Raw genomic sequence first — 11,166 nt, 5'->3', positions numbered from 1 at the left:
ATCGTACATATAAAAAAAAGGACTAAATCTCTGATTCTAATTTTACTATAACAAAATAGTACATATAAACGATTTTAAAAATAAGATTAACAAATAAGATGTCATCAACAAAGATATATTTTGAAAAAAAAAACATTTTAAAATAAAACCTTTTTCAACTAAAGTCTTTGAAATCAATTTTGGGCTTGAAAGTCAATTAAAGTGGTAATACTTCAGTTTTAGAAAATTGTTACATTATCCTTAATTGAATATGCAAAACAAATGTAACTTTTTTTTTTATTGTTTCACTTGTAAAAAGAATGTATGAGAAAGACAATTTGTGTGTGTTTCAAAGTTGCATATATTATTTTTTTTTAAAAATGAGCTTTTCTTATTGTTTAACTATTTTAAAAACACAAAGGTTCCTTTTTCTTATATTTAAAAATTACCGGTTGGTCTTAACCAACCTTTCCTTTAAATAGAGGATTAACGGAGAGATTTTTATTTGAGAGAGATTTTTATTTGAAAAATAATTTAATTTGAGAATTTTGGGGTTTTGTAGTATTAATCGTGAAAATTATATCTATTTCTGGAAAGAAAAATATTTTCAAGATAGTAACATAATTTTCACTAATTGATTAAATTAACAAATAAATATTTAAAAATGAGATATAGAATCCATTTTCGATTATAAGTTCTTTTTAGTCAAACAAGTAAGTTTCTAATTTTCAACTTAATTGAGAATTGTCTAATATTCAATGCACATCATGATTATAATTTTGATAAATATGTCCATTTAAATTATAATAAGGTTGTAATTCATAAGATAATAGAATAACTTTTTAATAAAAGTGTTGTTGATTTAATGATTAGTTTCTAAATAATTTTGATACTAATAAGAAATAGGGATTGGAAAAGTCAAGTTTTGAAAAGAAATGAAGATTGAAAAAAGTAAAAGATTTAAAAATGTGCACTAAAATAAACAAACATGAATTCATAAAAGTTAAAAAATGAATACATATACCACAACATGTTGAACCTTTGCTAATTAGGCGTGTTGGTGTTTTGAAGAATTAAGTGATTGTGTATCAATTTTCAAGAATTGATAGTCAATCATTTTATTTATAGATTTACAATTCTAATGGTCAAATTATATATTTTTACATGTGTACAAAGACAATTTCATACACAATGATGTGATCTAATATTGATATCTGTCTTTGCATAACTTTTCCACAATCACACCAACTGGTATTTTAATTTGTTGAAAAATATTTTGCTCTCTTTAGTGCTTTCCAACTCCACATGCGTGAAAGAAATTATTGAAATGAACAAACTCAATTAAAATAAGTTCTTTCAATTGCATAAACAAATTTTACAAATTTTTGTCATATTCTACTTACTTTTGAAGAGATTCCTCTATTTATCTCTAGACAAGTAAATCAAAATTTGATTTCCATTAACTTGATCAAATTCAATAACAATCATATTTTCACAACCAACAAAATTTTGGGGTTCTAGGAATGTGCTCATTTTTTAGAATGTGAGACATAATTCCTCTGATATCGTTCAACGTATTTTGAGGCAAATTGATGCCATTTAGTTGAGTCTCCAACATAGCAGTTCCTTTAATGCTAACATTGCTATGAATAATCCTCCTAAGGCAATTTCGTGGGGGGTTTGGATCCTTTTCATTTTCTTTCTTTCCTTACTAAACATTTGAGAAAATAAATGTTACTCCCATAAAATATGCACCATATCTCCATTTGATTTATTTTTCCAAAAGCTTATAAAAATTGAAGAAATGGAGGAAATAGATGAAAAAGGAAATGGAGAGGATCCATTTCCCTTTCGCCTTTGCCTCCTCCCAGCCGTCAATACAAGCTTAATTGTGATGGTTTTGTTCAGGAGTAAGGGAGTATTGCAATTGCATGTGGAGTTTTTAAGAGACCATAGCGAACGAGTTTTTTTTTGCCTTTGCTTCCAAATTAGGTTTATGCTCTGTGGTGCAAGATGAGCTTCAGGAGATTCTATTTGGAATCCGGATTCCTTGGAGTCGTGGTTTAAAAACTTTTGTGGTAGAATCTGATTCACACAGGTTGCCATTAATTTGCTTAAGAATGGTTGCGCTAAAGTTCATCCTTGTTTGGGATTGGTTCATAATATTTTATGATTCCTTTCGGTTGGAGGTAGTTTCTCTTGGTCTCATACTCTTAGGGAATGCAATCAGGTTGTTGATGCTTTAGCTGGCTATGCACAATCCTTGAGGATAGGCTTCTTATTTTTTATGTTGTTCCTTCTTTTCTTGTTCATTCCATTTTGGCATATGTAACTTCTACCGCTTTTCTTCGCGAGCTTTAGTTGTTTTGGGAGTTCTCCTTTTTTCCTCACACACACACAAAAAAAAAAAAAAAACCAACAATTCCCAAAGCACTGGATTAATGGAGCATCATGCTTGTATTAATCTAACTTCTTTCGAAGGAATTAATCTAATCTTTATGAAATCATTTTTTTATATATTTTAAATGATCCTCTTGGGGTTAATAAATGTCATAGTCAACATTCTTTTAAAACATAGGACTAATGAAGTGTAAATCTTGAATTAATTCATTTTTAAAGGATAATTATGCATATATTTATATAAAACAAAAGAGTTTTGACATTTAAATTTAACTTATTTAATTACTATTTGAAACATCTATAAGATTCACCACCATAAGACTGTCTATAGTCATATTTAAAACACACAATATAAGTTAGACTTAACAATTAATCAAAAAATAAAAAATAAAATATGGACTTAGGTCTAATTACACGAAGAAAAAATAAGGAAGCATTAGGATAATGAGATATATCCAATGTAGCAGAATAAATAAAATATAAAAATAAGCAAACAAAACATAAATAGCAAAAAAGTAGGGTTAGGCCCAATGAAATTTAAGAAACAAAAGTTAGGGCAATTGATGTATGCTTTCCATTTTTTCTTGATGCACTCCCAAATTTTTTTATGACCCCATCTTACCCTTCACCCCTCGCTCACTTTCTTCTGCTTTCCATCTTCCTCTTCACTGCATCACATCTTCTTGCTACAACCACTAATCCCCTCCCTCACACCTCTGCATCACGGCGACAACATCCTCCACCTTCAAATTTTGGATTCAAAGTTATGATTTCATAATTTTAGATTGAGTAATACATAATACATTTGTATTCTGTATTGAGTAATATGGAAAATGAATGTATTTTGAATTAAGTAATCTGGAAAACAAATGTACTTTGGATTACTCAATCTGAAATGGTGAAACTATAACTTTGAATCATGAATTTGAAGGTGGAAGAGGTTATAGCGATGATGCAGAGGTGTGTGGAAAGATATTAGTGGCAGCGACGAGAAGGTGTGATGTGGTGAAGAGGAAGATGGAAAGAAGAAGAGAGTGGGAGAGGGAAGAGGGGAAATGGATAAGGCAGGGATACTAAAAATTTTGGGAGTGCACTAAGCAAAAATTGAACTACATAAAGCAATTGACAAAAGTTATAATAGGTAAAGAAAAGTGTTTCAGTCTAAGCCTATTAAAAAATAAGTTTAGTTATTATTTTGGCCTTCTGTTAACAAATAGGTTTAAAAATAAAGAGATTAAATTAAACCTAAAAAATAAATTAAAAGATGAAAATAGTATTTAAACCTTAAAAAGTATAACTTAACATTATATTTAATTTAATTTTAATAAAAGTAATTTCTATCATAATTGATTTGATTAATATTAAAAGGTAACTTTTCTAAAAAAAAAGTAACTTATAAATAAAATTACTATACAACGCAAATAAAATGTTGTGTTTACATTTCTGTGGTGTTATTTTTTTAAAAAAAAGTTGTTGTGTTAAATTTTTAAAAAATTTAACACAATAAAAATAAGTTTTCATCACAATTTCATAATAGACAATGAAAACTTGTTTTTGTCACTTATGATGAATTATACCTTGTAACTTAACGAAACTAATATTTTATTGTGTATCGACTACAACAAAAACATAATTCTATCAAGAATGTTTTTTATTTTATTTTTTTAAAAAAGTTGGGGGTTAACTTAGATAAAAATGGGTGGGAATAACTTAGAAAAAAAATAAAAAAGGTCATTGCTATTCTTACTTCTGTTTCTACTCTTCCAATCCTTTACTTTTTAGAAACATTAAATTACATAATTACCCTTAGTTCTATTTTTCCACACCCCTACTTCTTTCCCTCCCTTTTATAGAAACAACCTTTTACTTTTCAACTACTCTTTCCCCCATCTTGAATTTCCATTTCCATTTTCTAACCCAAACAGTCAAAGTTTTAAGACTCAAACCGACTCGGCCTGTCGGACTGCAACCTAGTGGTTGGACCAAGTTGAATCACAAGTTCAATTAGGTATGCTTTTAATTCGGATTGACTCATCCGAGTTTGCAGTCAAACCGATGATCCATGGACCCAGACTAGGTCATTTATCTTTTGTTTTTCTCTTCTGGATATAGTTGAAACGATGTAGTTTCAATTTGAACCCATTTTAATTTTAGAAACACTACCGGCCTACCCTTCTTACTCGCTAGCCAACCTCTTCTTCCTTCCTTTCATTGTGGTGTAGTGTTGTCACCACCTTGTCAAACTCACTCAGTTCAAATCCGCAAGTGAGTCCAACTAACTTTATTTTTTTCTTTTTTCTTTTAGTTTTTTTTGTGTGATTTTGAGTTAAATTGATCTTTTAATTCATTGTTGAGCGTTGTTTGTGGCCGCAATTGTGTTTTTTGTTGATTTAAATTGATTTAGAAGTGGTCGCAATTGCGGTTAAGTTGCAGGTGAAATTGTGTTCCCACATCATTTTTTTTAAAACTATGGTTTGGAACTTTGGATTGGTTTTTTATATTTTATAATCTACATTTATGTGATATGACTATGTTTCATTTTAGTGTGAATATTTATATATATAATGTCGTTGATGTCTTTGAAGTTAAAGGTTAGACATAATAGTCATTTTTTTAAACTTATGTTCTTTATATTTTGTTTGTGTTTTTAAGACTCGTGAATTTAAAAGAGCCAGGAGAAAGATTTTAAGACAAGTATAAAATTTATATATTTTTTTATTACATATCGGGTCATGCGGGTTAACTAGTGAGCCATCGATTTAACCACTGACCCAATGTCATGACCGAGTCAATCACCGAACCGGTTTTTAAAACTATGCAAACAACTATGTTGCCATCTATTGAGGTCACTATTGCAATTTGCTGAGCTTGGCGTAGCCATCCGTTGAGGAGTTGTTGTTTGTGATTATCGCCATAGGAAGAAGAAGCTATAGTTTTGGTAAGTCTTTTAAAAAAATGTAGATCCAATGGAAACTCAATTGCGATGTAGTAAAATACTAGAGTGGATCGTCACGTTTTTTGTTATGTATACAAGTTTAGATGCATAATGCAAACACACTTTTGTTATACATCAAAATTTAGATTCATAACGAAAACACAATTTTGTTATGTCTACAAGTTCAAATACACAATAGAAAAGTGTTTTTGTTGTGTATATACGCTACACACCCAATATGTAGCGAGAATGAATATCCGTTGTGCATTTTGAGGCATGAAAATGTGTGCTCGTGAGGGGCATGTTTGGAATTCACTAAATTCAAACAACGTATGGGGGTGGAAAAAGCAATTTGTGTTATGGGAATAGCAATGCTCAATCAAAAAGTATTTAGGTTATAACTCAAGGGAGAACAAATAAAAATGAGACAAAATGTACTTTTGAGTTTAGCCTAAATATAAATTAAAAAAAAAACTAATTTGAAATATTCTATTGTTAATTTAATATATTTAAAGTGTGGAGATGCTTTTAACACCACTATTATTGAATTTAGAATTTAATCTAAAATATTTATTTTATCTTATAACATTAATAATAAATGTTCTAAATCAAGTTTAATCATATTAGAAAGTATAAAAGGATGTATAAGGTGTTGGATGGTTAAGGAAAAATGGAAGAATGAAAAAGTCGCGGATTCAATCCTCTATGCTAATAAAATTAACATTATAACAAACTAATATTTATCTATAAAAAATTATTAATAAATATAAATATATTGAAAGAAAAAACTAAAAATAGTTAGAAAAAATTATATATCTTTTTGTTCCTTTAGAATGTTTTTTTTTTGCATAGAAAAAAAATATAATAATAATAATAATAATAATAATAATAATAATAATAATAATAATAATAATAATAAGTACAATTTAAATATCCCTTTATAGTGAATTAGTGATGCAATAGAAACAAGTATTGATATGATACTATACTAATGTAACGGCCAGAGTGAAACATTTTATTTCACATATGTATAGGGTCTGCTTACCTAGTTGGGAATAAATTTGTATGTCCATGATCCAAGTCATCATGTAATCATTTCTAATTTTATTAATAAAATATTATTTTATTTTCATTGTCATATTTCACTATTTGATTAAATGGTCTATTTGATAATGTCCTTGATTAAAATTAAAGACCTATTATTATAATAAAGATTATGATAATGAGAAATAAATTTGTTCTAATTTTAATCTATACCGTTCTTGATCATAGGATTATTGTAGATAGGATATCAATAATCCGGATAGATTAATATATATGTGATAGTATTTATTGGATAAATATTAATAGATCTCATTTATTAATTTACATATATAGATGAGTCACATGTCGATGTGATCATTGAACTGACTCAATTGAAATTTTCTAATGGTTAAAATTTACCATAAACTGCCAATAGACAATTCTCAAGAATAGGTATTGATAACTGCTAAATAATTGTATTTTGATGATAGAAAATAAGGCTAAATTGTCTTTAAAAATAATTATTTAGCAGTTATTTGCGCTTAAATATTAAAGAATTGATGTTTTGTTGAATTTTGGCTGCAGATATAAAAACTGGAGGTGTAACAAGCAAAAAGGCCAGAAAAATTGAAGAAAAGAAGAAAATCTGAAGCAGGCCCAGTCCAATACTCGCGCTGAGCGCGCGTCACGCGCTAAGCCCATGATCCAACAGAAGCGCGCGCTAAGCCTGCAATACGCGCGCTAAGCCCTCGATCTAACAGAAGCACGCGCTAAGCCTGCAACATGCGCGCTAAGCGCGCGATCTACACGTGCTAAGCGAGGGGGTGTCGCACTAAGCGCGCCTACGAAAGCCCAAAGCCCACTTCAGCAGCTATAAATAGAGAGCCAGTCCAAGGGACAGAAAACAACACCACGACAGAACCCCCTCTCCTAGGGGTTTCATTTATTCCCTTTCTTTCTTTCACCCCTTTCTCATTGTAAAGCCCTCAATGACCATGAGTGGCTAAACCCTTAGTTAGGGTCTGGCAGGCCTAGAAGCCAATGTGATGTATGATGTACTCTTCACTATTTATCAATGCAATACCAGGTTTTTCTTTCCTATTTTCTTTTTTGTTTTTACCTTGCATACTCATCTTCATATTCTGTTAGGGGTTAGATGCTCGGGAGAGGGTAACTTCTAAATAAGATTTAAAGAAGATATGCATGCATTAGTTTTAGGGGTTAGACGCTCGGGAGAGGATAACTTCTAATAGAACAAGAAGAAAAGATATCATAATAAAATCATTGCTAGGCATAGAGTGATTGCATTATGCCCATGCGTCAAAGCAAACATCTAGAATTAGAACTTCATGCATTTTATCTATTGAGTCTTTGCAAAGGCATTTGGAGGATAGATAGGTAAAATAGGCTTGTCATCGTGAGGCATCAGGGGCAAGTAAATGAATAGATGTGGGTGGGATAAAATCACCTGAATTGTAAAGAAAAAATCATAAACTCATACATTCTAGGCAAACTAGGCAAGTCAGTTCCCAACATTATCTTATCTTGACTTTATCTTTTTCTTTTATTTTAAATTTTAAAAATCTTTTATCTTATCTTATCTATTATCTTTATCTTTTATTTTAAATTTCTTTCATCTTATCTTATCTATTATCTTTATCTTTTATTTTAAATTTTAAATTTCTTATCTCTTGCTTTTAAATTGGGTTTGCATTAATCTAAGTACAAACAAAGTCCTTGTAGATTCGACACTTGGACTTCCGAGAACTTTACTACTTGTAACGATTTGGTACACTTGCCAATGAGTTAACAAGTATAATAGTTTTCTTTGACCTGAGATTGTCATAGTAATTAACAAGTTATTTGTTGTATGTTGATTTCGGACACCTAATGCTTTAGAGCACTTATTGAATGGGTATTGGATATGATTAAGTACTTAGTAGAATTAATGCTTAATCAAGAAGGAATCCATCAACTCTTGGTAGTGAGTTTGAGCTCTATGAATAAAATTATATCCTGACCAGGAAAATTAAATGAAAGAAGAAATAAGTTTCTTAAGTCATTATGAGTTAACTCAAAAGGGTTTGACAGTAATACCGTACTCTAGAGTTAACCCAGAGCTGTAAAAATGGAAGAAATTATTACATTACTCTTCTAATGGTTCTTGAAAGTAAAATGCTACTTCATGCTATCTAGATGTTAAGGAGTGTTGTTAGACGCCTACCTTGATTAATATATTAATTTGATTAATATATTACTGACTTAGTATTAAACCTACGGGATCACACACAAACGAGTGTTCTAATCTCTGTTAAAGAAATTATTTTAATATTTGATGATTAATATAATTAGAGAATTTAATATGATCAAATGATTAATTGATTTTAAAAAAAGGTGGAATATTATTATATTATTGCTAGCACTGAAAATATAAATAATATGAAAGATTTGGTGAAAGAAGAGAAACAAACATGTATGATTTTGTATTTGGAATTTGGGTTGAAAAGGCGGTTAAATACAAGTTTGACTTGATCAATTATTATTTCAATTTTAATTGCTAAATGGTTAGCAATAAAAGGTAACAAGAAATAATATAGCTTAAAAAAGGATACTATTAATAATGATTTTGATTTGATAAAAAATTTGGTATTCTTAGCGTGCTATAAATAAAGCCTTAGACTGCACGTTGAAACCATTCATATATCACTTCTCTATTCTTATTTTTTCACTTGTCAAAGTTGTTGATGAATAGAGGTCAGTCTCGGTATGGATACACGTAGAGTCTTCACATTATTGAAGAATTTTTATGCTTCAAGAGTTTATCAACAGGTACATTTTTTAATATGTTATCTGTTTATAATATAATTTAAATATAAAATAAATTCTTTTATTCCACAATGTGTGTTTCTGAATATCCTTTTTTCCTTCATACCTACTAGATAGAAGTTGTAGGTGAAAGAAGTTGTTTGTAATAGTCATTGTCTTTTTTTGTGTGATTCAAACTTTGAAAATAAATAGCATGTTCTTGTGGGATGCCAATGGGTAAGCTTGGTCTGGAAGGAAGCTAGTTTGTGGGATAAGATCATAGAGCTTATACTAAGGTGTGATGGAATATTCAAAATTTCCTTCATGATTTTTTTGCGATCTACCATAAACAATGTCTAATTCAGTGAGTTAAGAGACACTCGTGACTTCTGACATAGGACAAAAGAAAAATTAAACAATACATCTTGGTGAACTCCTTCATTAAGGGGCCTAAAGTGCAACGTTGATACGACTTTCTTTGAGGAGAATCATTCGTTTGGTTTTGTTACTTGTATTCATGATGATAGAGACCAATTTGTTTAGGCTATGATAGACATGAAGCCTTTTCTCCTAGATGTGCATGAGGTTTAGCACCCCATAACTCAATCAAGTGGCTTAGGAATTTGGATATTGATATTATTACCATTGGAACAATCTGTCACCATGTTGTTAGTAGCCTATGTAGTAAGCGCTTTGATCTAGGCATGACAACAAAAACTAAATTCAGGGGTACTCGTTCACCCTCGCCTTGAGTTTGACGAGGAAACCCTAATTTGATTAGGTCGGGGTTAGGTTTGGATTTCCCCCAACTTGGTGAAGCGGGGGCTGGTATGTCACTTCTTGTTCCGCCCCCGCCCCCTATATTGGTCCCACTACACATGTTTTTATAATTATTAATAATGTAGTTATATATTTATATATAATTATATTACTATACATATTATATCTGATTGTTAATTATATACTTATGTAATCATTTCAAAATTTATTTTTTTATAATTATTAAAAATATAGAATAATTATTTTAATAGTTAAATAAATAACATTAAATTGTTAATTATACCAAAATAAAATATACATTAAATTAAAAATATAATTTAATTCTTAAATATCTTTACATTATTTATTCTTTATTAAATTATATATACCTTAATTGAATTAAAATATAATTAATAACTTAATCTATGATTTATTTAAAATATATGAAATAATTTTAAAAAAAATATGAAATGGTTTCCCGTGGGTTTTCTCCAACCTGATAGAACGTGATGGGGATGGGGTTAGGCTCTATTTTTTTACCTTGCTTGTTATAAACCCGAATTTGAGTTCGCCCCACCTTTTATGAAGACGGAGATGGGTTAAGCTTCATTTTTTACCTTTCCTATTCGAAAACCCATCCTTTTCGAAATGGGATCTGGAATTTCCCTGGTTGAACAGCGCCAAGAATGAAGATAAAGAAGGAAGACATGGAGAAGTTAATCACCACTGAAGGTTTTGAATTCGCCATCAATAAAGAAGCTTCAATGGTTTCGCAAACCATTCACAGCATTGAAGCTGCGTGTGTGTATATGGCTGTTTGATTTTATTTTTACGGTAGTTGCTCTTGATTTATGTTGTTCACAGCTGCTTTTCAAATACGATAAAAGAAATTTAATATCAAAATTGAGAACCCTTGTAGGTTTATGATGTGGTAATTGAGTTTTGAATAAAGATGAGTACCAACCTTCAGTTGATTGCTATTAACACATGATGAATGCTCGGTACTAACTCTTCCCCTCTGTTTGAATACAGAGAAAATGATGGGAGACAAAGTATTGAAATTTTATTTTTAAGGTAAACTTTTCTCTATTCCCCCTTTTATTTTCTCTTGAATCAAACAAAAGAAAATGCATTTTTGTCTGTATCTTCTCTCTTTTCTTTTCTCTTTCTGCTTTAGCAAACATAATATGATTATGACAATAATATATAAAGAGACAACGTCTGCCCTATCATTTAAAGTAATAAATCATACGTCTTACATTAAG

The sequence above is a fragment of the Glycine soja genome, chromosome 3, assembly GCF_004193775.1.
Source record: "Glycine soja cultivar W05 chromosome 3, ASM419377v2, whole genome shotgun sequence".
In the NCBI taxonomy this organism is placed as follows: domain Eukaryota; kingdom Viridiplantae; phylum Streptophyta; class Magnoliopsida; order Fabales; family Fabaceae; genus Glycine; species Glycine soja.
This window is presented reverse-complemented; position numbering follows the sequence as displayed.